This window comes from Hemicordylus capensis, chromosome 2, assembly GCF_027244095.1.
Source record: "Hemicordylus capensis ecotype Gifberg chromosome 2, rHemCap1.1.pri, whole genome shotgun sequence".
In the NCBI taxonomy this organism is placed as follows: domain Eukaryota; kingdom Metazoa; phylum Chordata; class Lepidosauria; order Squamata; family Cordylidae; genus Hemicordylus; species Hemicordylus capensis.
Window position 1 is genome coordinate 228,603,535 of NC_069658.1, and position 13,432 is coordinate 228,616,966.

Genomic DNA, 13,432 nt, shown 5'->3' on the forward strand with positions numbered 1-13,432 from the left:
ATCGCCGCCTCCTGTGTCGTCGGAGGGACAGCGAACCAATGGAAACGGAGGCTGTGCCAGCTGCCGATCAAGAAGAACCAATGAAAACAGACGCTGGCTCTGATCGCGAAGAACCAATGGAGATGATGGAGTCTGAAGGCGAGACTTGGAACCATTCGGTTTTCAAATGCTGCTGCTGCCGCCGCCGCTTAAACGCCGGTGTTTTCTTGGACTGCTACGCGGCGGCGAAGGAACAGCCGCGTGACTGCGTGTGCGCCCCATCAGCGCCGGCAGGAGGCGCGATGCCAACCCTGGCCTGGAAGATCAACATTTTGAGTGGTCATACAAATCTGGAAATCTCTTGTCTTCTGAATAACTCTGTATTGACAAAATTAAAATAAGGTCTCCTGACTTTACTGTATTAAGTCTGTGTGCTCTTTTCTGGTGATCCGTTTCAAGTCGCTCGTTCTCAACCACTGGGGGAAATCTGAGCCACACTTTCCCCTGCACTTGCCGCCAGCCTCACGCACTGCCTGTCAGTAAGGCCATCGCCTCGGGCAAGGGACTATCCGGGTGCTCCTGGAGGACAAACCCTGCTGCCGCCGCTGCCGCTGCCGCCTCCTGAAAACGGAGCGGTGAATCTTTATGCTGCAAGGCTGCATTGTTCATAAGCGGCTGAAAAGAAATCGGAGCAACAAGCCTCTTTGGGGCAAGGGCTGTGGAAGCAGCAGCAGCAGCACTGGGAAAACATGAGCGTTGAGGCTTTCCGGAGCCGAGCACCGGCCTGCAGTTTAAAACCGGCATCCCTTATGTCTAGGGGTCCGTGTACAGAATTTCCCCATCCGCCGCTCCTTTGTAAAAATGAGAGAGAAGGCGTTAAAACATGGCAGGGTTGGGACAAAGTATGTCGCACACCTATTAGTTTTCTGAAACAGAAATGTGGCAAACCAATTTTCGGGGGGCGCACTTGTCCACGCATAACCCCCCAGTCACCCGTGGGACTCCCCCACAGAGCCCCAAACTTGGATCCAGTTCAAAGAAACTCTCTTTCTGGAGAGAGGGGTGTGCGCGTGTGTTTCCAGTTTCCTTTTCCGAATCCTCGCTAGAGGGAGAGGAAGGGGAAAATGATGTCAGCCAGCAAACGCCGCCAGCAGGCCTTGTATTTCTTTGTTTCCCTGTTTGCATTTTGCGTGCATACCAACCTGTCCTACCAACATGTACAGGGACCATTGAAATCTTCCCAAATGGGGTCTCTTTTTCGTTGCCTGCTGCCATGATAGGTGTTTCCCTTTTATAATGGGGGGTACCCTCAGAATCAGTTTCCTCAGGACTGCATGGATATGCTCTGCCCACTTTGTGTTTCCCTCTCTATTCCTCTCCCCTTCCCTTGTATTTACATCCAGACTCCCCCTCTCTGCTCAGGTCTACTTCATCTGTTGCTCAAAACCTCGGCTCATTGACCTTCTTTTTGTTTGCTCTTTTAGAGATAGAAGTAAGGCTTGAAGTGTGTGTGTGAACCGTACAGCACCTGTCATTTCTCACTTCCATATACTTTTTAACAAGCATCTTCACAATATAATTTAAGTTATGATTACTATTCATTATGACATCTTTGACCTAAGCTTTATTGTTCTTGCAAATTACTAAAGAGAAAATAAAAATCCAATATATATAAAATATATTTTTTTATTTTGTTTAAAAATCATTGATGTTTATCTGCCTTGCTGTTGATTATTTATTTCATTTGTTTAATTCATATACTACCTTACTCCAAAGGCTCTGAGCACGTGATCTTTTTCCCAGTAATGAGCCCCTTTGGCAGGCCCCTTCTGAGCAAGGCCTTCTTAGTTGTGGTGCCTCATCTTGCCAGTTCGTTACACCTTCCAATCCCATCATCAAATACCCATCATGCCTGCCTTTTTGCAGGAGCTTCAGCTTAAGTTTTCTTTAATTTTCATTGGCTTTAATATTGTAGGATTTTTGTTCTTGCACTGTGACTGATTTAAACTGTTTTTATTATTTTACTATTATTCTTGTGTTTTAATTGCTTATTTAGTTCTTATTTCTTTTCAAATTAGGTTGTTAACCATCTCAGAGGTGTTTGAAAGGCAGAAATGAAAACTCTCAATAAAAAAATAAAATATGCAAAGAAAGTGTTGTGGCCAACCCGACTACCACATTAGACCCAGAGTTACCAGTCCAAAATTATGGGAAATCCAGGCCTGTGTCTGATTCCACTTTATTAAGAAATCAATTAATGCCTGAACTCAGATGAACTGACCAGTACATGCTTTGTGAAGGTAGGGGCAATCCAGCATTATTTCTCAATGTTTGTGAAATGTGTAATCAAGAGACGCAATGGCCAGGCTTGGTTTCCTGTCTCACACATATCCAAATGCTATCACTGTGGAATGCCTTTTCAGATGCATGTTAGGAAGATTTAACTTGCTCTCAGGTAATGTCTCTGTGGGAAGCTAGGAGCTGAGCTCACATTTCCTCTTACAGAAAATGTACACTTGTCATTGGTCATTGCTTTGCTATTCGGTGAATTACCTTGAAAAGACAGGGGATAATCCTGTCTTTCTCTGAGGAGATATTTGTAATGTAGAATTAGAAGCATTGTTTATATCCTCTTGCTGTTTTTAGAACTAAACCCTATTTATTATTATTTATTTATTATTAAAAAATTTATACCGCCCTTCCAAAAGGCTCAGGGTGGTTTACATTAAAACATCTACCTAAACCCTAGGTAGATGTACACAAAATAAAATTATTTAATTGCTGTCTCATACATATAGCCTTGATTCTTCTTTCCTAACACCTTTGACTTTTAATATTCTTTAAGACCAGCTGCCAGAAAGTATGGGGACAAGAGAAGATACCCATTTACAAGCTCAGAGATGCAGATTTGCTTTGGGAATGTCAATAGAACAATATTCTTCCCAACAACAGTTAATAGGAGATGGAACCCAGATCCTGTTTACCCTGGACTGACCTAATATCCTGAACTGATCAATAATTAGAAGACAGGATCCAGAGGGTAACAGCAATTGACACCTTTTGTGATCCAGGAAAGATGATGATATTTTGAATAGACTCTATGAGATCAAACGATGGAACTATAAGAAGGGAGCCCACCGGACAGAGAGCAGCAAGCTTTGCCTAACCAGCAGATCTTTGCTCATGTGTGCATCCCAAGTGCCTTCTGTCTAGCTGTGGAGCTAACAGAGGCCTGAAACCTGCAGACAAGAGACTGCTCAGTGATTCTTGCCGCGGGGCGAAGAATCAAGGACTGACTTTATCTGTGAAATCCAGTGCCAGCTTTTTCCATGGGAAGCCTCATAGTTCCCAAGCCTCGTATTCAAGTGGTGTACCGTTGCTGCCCTATGTCGGACCCTGGTAAATATGCTGCTTCTACAGCCTTGGTTTCTACTTCCTTTCCCCCTTTCCCCCCCTTCCTCCCTCTACTAATGCCTGATTCCCAACCATCCCATTCCTGTGCCTTCCTTACCTCCCCTCTCCCTCTTTCCATCTATATCTGAATTGTGTTAAGTTTTAGGGAGACTTAATACTGACCTTACATGCACCCACACACATGTGATAGTTTGGAACACTGGGTTGATGTTATTACTAGCTATAATTGAAATATTATTAGTAGTTCTGATTAATTGTTCTGTTCCCTGCTCAGTTAGGTTGATGCTGTTGCTCTTTTATACTCAATAAAGCCCACTGAATTATTTGGGAGTGTTTTGGTCTTCTTTCTACTTTCGTGCCCAGACGGTACAGTTAGGGAAAGAGCATTGCTGTCCAAGGTTGTTAAGACCGCGGAGAGAATAATTGGGTGTACTCTTCCCACTTTAGATCAAATTTATGCCACCAGGAGTTTTAACAAAGTGGTAGAGATAGTGCAGGATCCCACGCACCCTGGAAATGATCTCTTTCAGCTTCTGCCTTCGAGAAGGAGGTACAGGGTCATAAAGGCCAGGACCAGCTGCTTGAGAAATAGCTTCTATCCAAAAGCGGTTTTAGCTTTGAATGCTGCAAAATACAGTTTCTGATGGGGTTTTTGTTTTTCAGTTCTCAGAGTTCTTTAGTGTTTCTTTTAGAGTTTTTAGAGTAATGGGTATATGGGGGAGGGGGTATATTGGGATATATTCAGCTATTCTTTGTTAGGTCCTGTAGAGGTTGTTGTAGATTCCTTCAATCTCGTTGTTCTGTACAGGACAATGACAATAAAGATTTATCGTATTGTATCGTATTGTATCGTATCGTATCGTACATGGTCACTGTATAAAGAACTGGTCACTTTGTGACACTGGTGAAACAAGCCTAATTTCATATGCTAGCTCTGGAGCATATCTAGTGTACTAATCAGGCTTGGCTCACAACATAAGGGAAGGATGCACTCCCTTGAGTATGGCCAGGCAGCAAAGAAGATCGGTTTGGTCTCCTTCCCAGTGGAAACTGGCTCTCCATTCCAGGCCTTCTCCTCCTTGTGGTGGAACTGAGTCAGGTTCTGTGCCACTGGATCAGGCAGGGGAGAGATCCAGTTTTCCCTCTAACAGGGATTCCCAGATGTTGTTGACTACAACTCCCAGAATCCCCATCTGCAATGGCTCTTCCTTGGGGATTCTGGGAGTTGTAGTCAACAACATCTGGGAATCCCTGTTAGAAGGAACACTGGAGGGATCCTGCAAGGGAAGAGGGGTGCACAGCCTGGGGCCTCTCAAGGGGCATCTCCCAGGCCTGGAATAATCTTTGGCTTAGACTGTCCAAGCTGCTTTCTTGGAAGGCCATTGGGGGAGCTTTGAGCCTTGCAGGTGAACTTTCAGTCCTTCGTGCCTTGCAATATTATCTGTGACCACAAAATGCCTCTTTCATTTTTCAGGGTTTGATGACCTTTGAGGTGGCTGTGAATTTCTTGGAGGAATAGTGAGCTCTGCTGGATCCAGGCCAAAGGGCTCTGCACAGAGATATGATGGAGCAGGCCTGCACAACTCAAATGACCTGGTGGGCCGAAACCACCCGTGACTTGGTTCATGGGGGCCGAGGTCAATTCTTAGGGTGCTGATTATTAGAGTAACACTTGGTTCATGGGGGCCGAGCCTTCTAAGCACTCTAAAGTCAAAAACAGGAGACATCAGTTATGTCAGGAATATGGCACTGCATTTTGTCTACTCTTCATTCAATTGGTCAAACAAAGCCAACACACTTCCACGTATTAACATTAATATGTTTCTAGATTTCTTCAACACTACTTTAAGCTTCCAAGATTCTGATCCCACACAAAGTTGCATGGGAATAAATCCCATTTAATTCAGTAAACCTTACTTCCAAACAGATATGCATTGGACTGAGCTGTAAGAAGTACACTCCCTTGATAAACTGCTATTTCTTAAAACTAGTTCAGATGTTTTATTTGACAGGATGTCCAAGAATATGCCAGTGGGATATATATCTGAGCAGAAGTTCAAGCCTGTAAAATATGCAGCTGTGCAGTATGCATCAGCAGTACTGCATGCATAAACATGCTCAGCTATTATTGTGTATATCATGCACAAAATACTTGTATCAGAACCAAAACAGTTTTTTAAAATAGACATGCACTCTTACTCTGCAATCTCGCTTGATTAAAATGTACTGCTGCAAGTCAATAATTAATGGGCACCTCTCGTCTTACCGCACCATCCCATGCGCAGAGGCACAGCAGCAGCGGCGAGCTCATTCAAAGCCCATCATCCATCCCCGTTAAGTGATCTGGGAAGCGAGGAGAGGAGCGGCAGCAGATGGTGAAGCCACTGGAGAGAGGAGCAGAGGCGATCCCGGAGGCACGCTCGGCAGGAACTCGGAGCGGCCCGGAGACTTTCTCGCCCTCTGCTCTCCACCGAGCCCCACCATGAGCTCTGGAGACCGCTCGCTCATTGCATCGTCTCAGCTTTGTTTATAAGGAAACTATTCAAAATGGAAACCTGACTCCACTTCTAAAAATAGTGGAAACCCCGAAGGCTGAGGGGAGCGAACCCAACGCGCGTGAAAAGGAGAAGGAATACCTCATTTTGTCTCCAAAAGGCAGCATGTCAAACAAGAGATGAGACAACCCAGGCGAGCTCCGAGGCGAGCATCGGAGTCGCTCTCCAAACTTCTCATCAAAGGCTGAATCGCGTCGGTGGCGGAGTACTCCCTGCCGTCCGCTTTGCCGGTCTGGCTGCAAATGGCTTCTAAGAAGCCTTTCGCGCGCGCGAAAGGCTTCTTAGAAGCCATTTGCAGCCAGACCAGCAAAGGGGAAGGGCACGGCAGGGGAGTTCTCCCACCACCCTTTTGCAATGGGAGGGCTTTTGCAGGGCAGGGGCCAAGAAAAAAGGCCTCGCGGGCCGCATGCGACCCACGGGCCGTATGTTGTGCAGGCCTGTGATGGAGGAAATCTAAGGGCATCTGGCCTCTCTGGGTATGGCTCCTCCTTCCCTTTGCTGCTATTTCTCATCTGTATTAGGCTTTTATGGAGACTTTTATGGAGAAAGCAGTTCTGTGATCTCATAATCATGGAATCATTACCTCCACTGGTTGTTTTTATTAGCACATAAGGATCTGGCCCCTTGATGATTTCTGCAGGATTTATTTCCCCACTTGGTCTTTGTGCTTATTCCAAACTTTATTGAAGTCCCTAGCTTGCTCATCATCGAGAGGGGGTGGAATTCAAAGACCACAACAAATGTTCTTCGGATCTAGCAGCCAGCCCAAACATTTAGTAGCAAGACATGTTTTTCAGCCATGAAGGTTTCAGAGGTCTCCTCTATGACATGAGTGTCTGGAATTTACTTAACAAACAAAATTTTACACCACCCTTCAACTGCATACATGTAAAACAATTAGATGGAAAAATAATCACCACCAATTCTGTATTGTGGATGGATGCCTTGAGTCTAGAAATGAAAACAGAATAACTCTTATGTGGCTATTTTCTTAGAAGCCAGCTAATAATGCATTCTGGAAAATATAAGGAATGAGGTATGAGAATGTTTTATTAATGTGCTTGCAAAAGGGAAGTAAAATGACAGTTGAAATTTGTAGGATTTCAGCTTCAAACATGATTTGTCTTACTGAATAATTACCATATATGTTTGTCAATGCTAGAGTAGCCAGCCCTTTGAATTGGTAAGCTTTACCACTACAACCAAGTGTAATTCTTTATTTTTCATGCAAGCAAGAAGGAACAAATGAAATTGAGATAAATGCATCAAGCCATTCTATACTCAATACTGTGCCCAACCAGGATTTGCACCACTGGCCTTTTTGGATAGCTCTCTCTCTCTTTGCTGAGAAGCCAGTTCCTCTCTTTCTCTCTCTGTCCAATATGGTCTGTTTCTGCTGCAGTTTTTTCTCTCAGCTGCTCTGAAATTGACAGCTGTGTGTTCAAAGAGTTTCAGTAGCCTTCTTGGTGAGTTCCAGCTCTAAGTGATTTCACTGCACTCAACTCTTGAAGAATTCAACCAGCTTTCATAAAATGAGATCAGCTCGACTAGGTGCTCCAACTTCCCTCTTTTATATTTGCAACTTCGCCCACTTCCTCTGGAATTACACAATCATGGCTAACACAAACCAGATGAAAAATAATAAACTCCAGGCAGAAATTAACTCTTACAGAAAATAACAGCCTTGATCGTTTAAAGTTTTCATAGCAAACACAAAATGGGGGACAAGCAGCCATTTTAAAACATAACCCAAGCAACACAAAATCGAGGATTTATCTGATAAATTTGAATAATACTAAAATTTGGATCATATTGTCTTGTGAACTATTGATCTGATTCTTGAGTGTTAATTGCATTTTGATGACTGAAATGTTGAAATCATACTTCAGTCAACCCAATATTCCAGGATAAATCTACTCATGAAACAGTACATCCACAGTGGATTGTATAATTTTATAATTTGTGTCCAAAAGGGGTTGCTCTAACAAATTATGTCCTCCATCTCTTGTAGAACATAAGAATAATCTCAGCCAGCAAGGAAGCGCCAACAACTTCTGTAACCCAAAGCTCTAAATGAAGTCTGGCAAATGTAGACAGTCACTATTAACAAAATCCAAACCACAAGGGATAGGCCTTAGACCGCTGTCCCCTGCCCACATCATAAGGCCACACATGCTGAATAATATCTGCATAAACTTAGCCAATCAGAGTTTTTAGTATTGCCACCTTTGACTCTGCATCCAATGTGCTATACGTGATCTGACTATGACATCTATGACAGGGCAGTTTAGAAATTGAATTAAATAAATAAAAATAAAGATCCAAAAATGGCTGTAAGTCAAACACACTCAACATTCTCTCTCTCTCTCACTCACACACACACCACTGCTGATGAGCAATACAACGTACAACGTATAAGATTTAGACCACCTCATAACCTTGCGAGTTTTATTACTCTCCTTTTGCCTTTCTCAGGTTTCTCAGGCCTCCCTATAAAGAAAAGGAAAAAAACTGCAAAAGGCCTTTTGATTCCTCACATGTTTAGTAGAATGTTTATGTCACACCTTCTGTTTCCCTCCATTGGTTATTCCTCTGCTGATTGTAACAGAGGTTTTCTGTTGTTTGTACCCTAGAAAACAAAAAGGGAAGAGAAGAGAAAGAAAACAATGGACAAAACAATGGAAAACAAACTTTTCAATCTAACACTGGTATTTAAAAGGATTTGCAGTAAGTGATTATAGTCATAAGAAAAGAAGCACAATATTAATCTACCAGTAGCAATCTGAGGCCCCAAACAACAGTAAATTCTAAAATCAATCCTAATTTCAGGTAGTTAGTTGCTGTGAGTGGAAGTTCTCTCTTATGGAGTCCCTCCTGGATCAGTCCCTTTATTAAGTAGTGGAAGAAAAACAACAGAACAATCATTTTCTTTCTTTGTGTTTAAAGTCTTAGCCTTTGACAACTCAAAAGATTCTTGGTCACCGCCCTCTAGGATTTTAACTTACAGTCAGGGTAGTTGGTCACTGGGGGTCTGTCTCTACATCAGTTTCAGGTGACAAAGCACACTAATTTTCTTTGAAATTGTCCTTGGTTTCACGAAATTTTTGTTCCTGTCTAAGCATAAATGATTCAAAGACATTTAAGCTGCAGTTAATTTTAAACTCTTTCCCCTGGCTGGCCTAGATACATTGCCTCAGGACACCTTTTCCAACTCTCCATAACAACTTTAGAAGTTACACTGAACTTCTACATCAGGTAACTTACAAATTTCACTGCACTGCCAAAACGGGTTCAAATCCACACTCATCATCTGCCTCAAAATCAGCATCCCCAAAAGACTGTATATCTTCATATGTAGAGCGATGGAAAGGCTTTGAGGGAGGATTAGGCCTCACTAGAGCTACTGCTGGGAGGGTGGGCCTTTCCTAAAAAGAGGGGACAGACGGACAAAAAAACAGGGAAGTTCAAATCCAAGGGACCAGTCCACAGGACTGGGCAGGGTTTTCTGGCTCAGCCACCTACTGGAGAAGAGAAAGTTTTGCTTGGCTGGTAGTCAGTCTGTCCCAGGAGGGCCCTGAGGAAGCAACAGACTGCACTGCTGGGGATTTGGGAAGGCTGCAGCCTGTGAATAGTAAGGACCAGTACAGTTAGATGCGTTAGGAAACTTATTTTTCTTTTCTGTATTACTTGGAATCTGAGTTGCCTAATTTAATGAAAACTCTGTCATACAAACTGTTTTATGAAAAAACAATTGTTCTTATTGCATACCTTTTTTCTATTAATCTAAGAATAAATCCTTGTTGCTGAAGTGTGCTACTCTTCATTTTGCGTCTGCCTTAGTCACACACCTTTGGAGGCCGAGGACTGCTCAGCCTTTTTGGGGAGCGTTTTGCCACTATAACCTCCCCTAGGAATCTTATGTGGAAAGAGTGGTTTGTTCCACATCAAAATAAAGTGGATGGTGGCGGCCTACTGTGAATCTTTTACTGTCAAGGATTCACCCCAGTGAACTCCCCCCTCCTCCTCTGGCTCAGGTATGAGTCATGACAATATTCCTTTCCTTTTCCTAGACCAGCAGTCTTAAAAAAGGATGAGTCGACCCCACACAGAGCATCTGTGCACTCTTTGGGGGCCGGCGTTTCCGCTCCCCCCACCTCCTGCTCCAGTCTCTCCTGCCCTCCCCCGCCCCATCTCCTGCCCAGTCTCTCTTGCCCTACCCCCACCTCCTGCTCCTGTCGCTCCTGCCTCCCCCCACCTCCTGCCCCAGTCTCTCTTGCTCTCCCTCAACCGCGACCCCTGTGGAGTCTCGCCAACTGCCTCCCAGCGTGCGTTCCTCCCTTCTGCCCTTGCATATGTCTCTCCCTCTGGGCCCGCCATTGGTTGCGGCTTCAGCGGAGGCGTGGCTTGCCACATCCCCACGCATCCCCTTGGTCTGTCTACAGGAATTAATAATATAGATTCTCTACACATTGGTAGAAAACTCCCTATTGGGCCAATCTTTTCCAAGCCCTCTTTATCAAATTGAACTCTCTTATCCATTTCTGCCTTCTCCCCTGCTTGTGATCGGGTGACCATGGAGATCACACTTCCAGCTGCCTCTGTAGCTGTTGTGTCTACCAAAACATTAGAATTAGACTCCATATTAATGTGAGTCTGTATAGAATCCATTTCCTCATACAAGTTTTGTACCATATGGGCCATCTGAGTTGCCACCTTAGTGCACCACGTCAAAGGCATCTGACCAAAAAACAATGTACTATCTGGCTTCCCTTTAGCAAACAGACTTTCAGGTTTTGAATCTACCAACCTTAAAAGTGGCTGAATCCCTGCTCACCTCTGTTTTCTAGGAACATAGCATTTTCAGTGCAGGATGGTCGCCACTGACCAACCCTAGTCCATTTGTCATTCCAGGGGTCTCTCTGGATAGGGTACCCCATTGTTCTACTCTAAATTGGGGTTTGGGTCTTGGGTACCTGTCAGGGCTATCATTGTCCAAGGCTTTCAGTTCATCAGTCAGAACCTGAGTAGGGACCTTGTCAAATCATCTCATATTAATCCTTCTTTAAGATTCTCCAAATTTCCCCCCAGACACTCAGTCCACCTCCACCACCATGGAGATCAGTCCTAGACCTCCCAAGGCTCCTGTCCTGTCATCCTTCCTGGTTTTGAACTCCCTGTGTGGGCCAGCTATCCCTCTTCTGCTTCCAGTTTTGATCCTATTCTTTCCTCCCTGGAATCCTGTACTGGAATCCTGTATGGTTCTAACCATCCAAGAATGGTTATAATACTGTAGGTAACAGGTGCTTCTTTCCTATTTTTGTTTTCTCTTTCTCTACCTGTCTTTGCTATCATTCAGCTCTGTCTACTATCTCCATCCACTCATCAAAACCTCTTGTCTCCAATGGTTCAGTTCCCATGAGACATTTGATGCTATACTTCAGAGCTTCATACCAGATTGTTTTGTCTTCATCCTCAATATCCAAAGTTCCATTATTCCCAACTGTTATGTGGTCTGTCACTAGGCCAGTTACCACAAACCTCAAAGAAAATTCTGGTGCTGATTCTCCATCTTGCTGTGTACACAGCAAGTATTGCCTTTTTTAATTGAGCAGGTGTAAAGAAATGAAAACCATTTCTTCTCAGAATGAAACCAAAACCCTCTTTGCCTCTTCCTTCCCACATGATCTTGGTACTTTCTAATCCTGCCCTCAAGACTCTTCCTTCCTTAGGGACACAAACAGATACAAGATCCACCACATCTTGTTCCTCAAGTTGTCCTTGTGACCGGTTGCCGCTCAAAAAGGTTGTCAGCATTTAATGGACCGAGTGACCTTTCTAAGGCTTGTTTCTCTGTCTCATTCAAATTACGAGACACTGTTTCAATTACTGCCTTTGTAGCTGGGTCAGGGGGTATTTGAACAATAATTTTGAGGTGTATAAAACTTCTTTTCAGTCACTTCCTCTATGGGATCCCTCCATCCTCTTCAGGTGGTCTAATTCTTTTAACTGTCCTCTTCTGAGGAGTAGCAGGATATGTTGTGATCACAGGGACCCCTGCTTCTGTTTCTGAGGATAATTTTTAAACTTCATATATTTCATCAGATTTCATTGTAAATGCCACCTATTTTGAACCTGTTCAGACTTATGATGGTAGTGAAGGTGCTGAGGGAATTTTCCTTCCCTCCTCCCTGTTTACTGCCACTTTCCAATTTGTGTTCATGTTGAGCCCATTCTTCCAGAGGACAATCACAGGAACATAGGAAGCTGCCATATACTGAGTCAGACCATTGGTCCATCAAGCTCAGTATTGTCTTCACAAACTGGCAGCGGCTTCTCCAAGGTTGCAGGCAGGAAATCTCTCTCAGCCCTATCTTGGAGATGCTGCCAGGGAGGGAACTTGAAACCTTTTGCTCTTCCCAGAGCAGCTCCATTCCCTGAGGGGAATTAGGGATGGGCTCGGAACTGGTGTGGCGCCCCCACCACAGTGGCGCCTAGGGCACGTGCCCTACCTGCCCCCCCCCAGTTCCGCCTAGGCTGGCAGTGGCTTCTCCAAGGTTGCAGGCAGGAATCTCTCTCAGCCCTATCTTGAAGAAGCCAGGGAGAGAACTTGGAACCTTCTGCTCTTCCCAGAGTGGTTCCATCCCCTGAGGGGAATATCTTACAGTGCTCATGCTTCTAGTCTCCCTTTCATATGCAACCAGGGTGGACCCTGCTTAACTAAGAGGACAAGTCATGCTTGCTACCACAAGACCACAGTGCTACCACAAGGAGGACTCCCAATCACAGAACAAATGGATTTATGAGCCTAGAGGGCTCCCTTCAGGCTCTGAATCAAAGCCATGCAGAGGCATGATTGTCAGCCTTTGTTGAGGAGGCTGGCATGCTCTTTTTAAGTTGCGAAGCCATAACTCTTACTGTCCCCTCTAAATCTGCATTTTTTCTTTCCTCCTCTGTTATTTGGGATCTAGCCCCTGCTAACTGGGCAAAGAGGCACCTTTTACCGTGGTGATTCTCTTTATTTAGCAGGGGGAGAGTAACTGGCCCTATCCACCTCCAGCACAATACCCCTCCAGTGACTGTTGCTGGGGTCTATCTTTGTTTGTTTGTTTGTTTGTTTTTAGAATGTGAGCCCTTTGGGGACAGGGAGCCATCTTATTTATTTATTTATTATTTCTCTGTGTAAACCGCCCTGAGCCATTTTTGGAAGGGCGGTATAGAAATCGAATTAATACTACTACTACCACTACTACTACTAATAATAATAATAATAGTTTGTGCTCCCCAGTCACTAATGGTATCCAATTCTTCTATTAGTTGCTCGCTGTCCTAGATCAAGCTAAGGTTTTGAGTTACATATTATTTGCTTAAAAACCATGAACATTCCCTTATGCAAGAAAAAGTCTCTCGGCCAAATATTGCCTCAGTCAAAACTATTTTTTCTTTTTATTTTAATTTAGAATATCAATCAGAGAAGGGTAAGGTGA

General features: G+C 44.1%; 1 long non-coding RNA gene across 3 annotated transcripts; it reads right to left on the reverse strand.

Annotated features, from left to right (window-relative positions):
• Positions 1-6,980: 6,980 nt before the first annotated feature.
• Positions 6,981-10,085, reverse strand: LOC128341678 (uncharacterized). 3 transcript variants are annotated; one of them, XR_008314508.1, is made up of 3 exons: positions 9,717-10,085; positions 9,213-9,373; positions 6,981-8,577 (listed from the first exon to the last, which is right to left on the reverse strand). It is a non-coding gene; the product is annotated as an uncharacterized LOC128341678 (long non-coding RNA). The 3 variants fall into 3 exon arrangements; XR_008314507.1 differs by lacking the exon at positions 9,717-10,085 and adding an exon at positions 9,471-9,665; XR_008314506.1 differs by lacking the exon at positions 9,717-10,085 and having other exon boundaries at positions 9,213-9,683.
• Between the last annotated feature and the right edge of the window lie 3,347 nt (positions 10,086-13,432).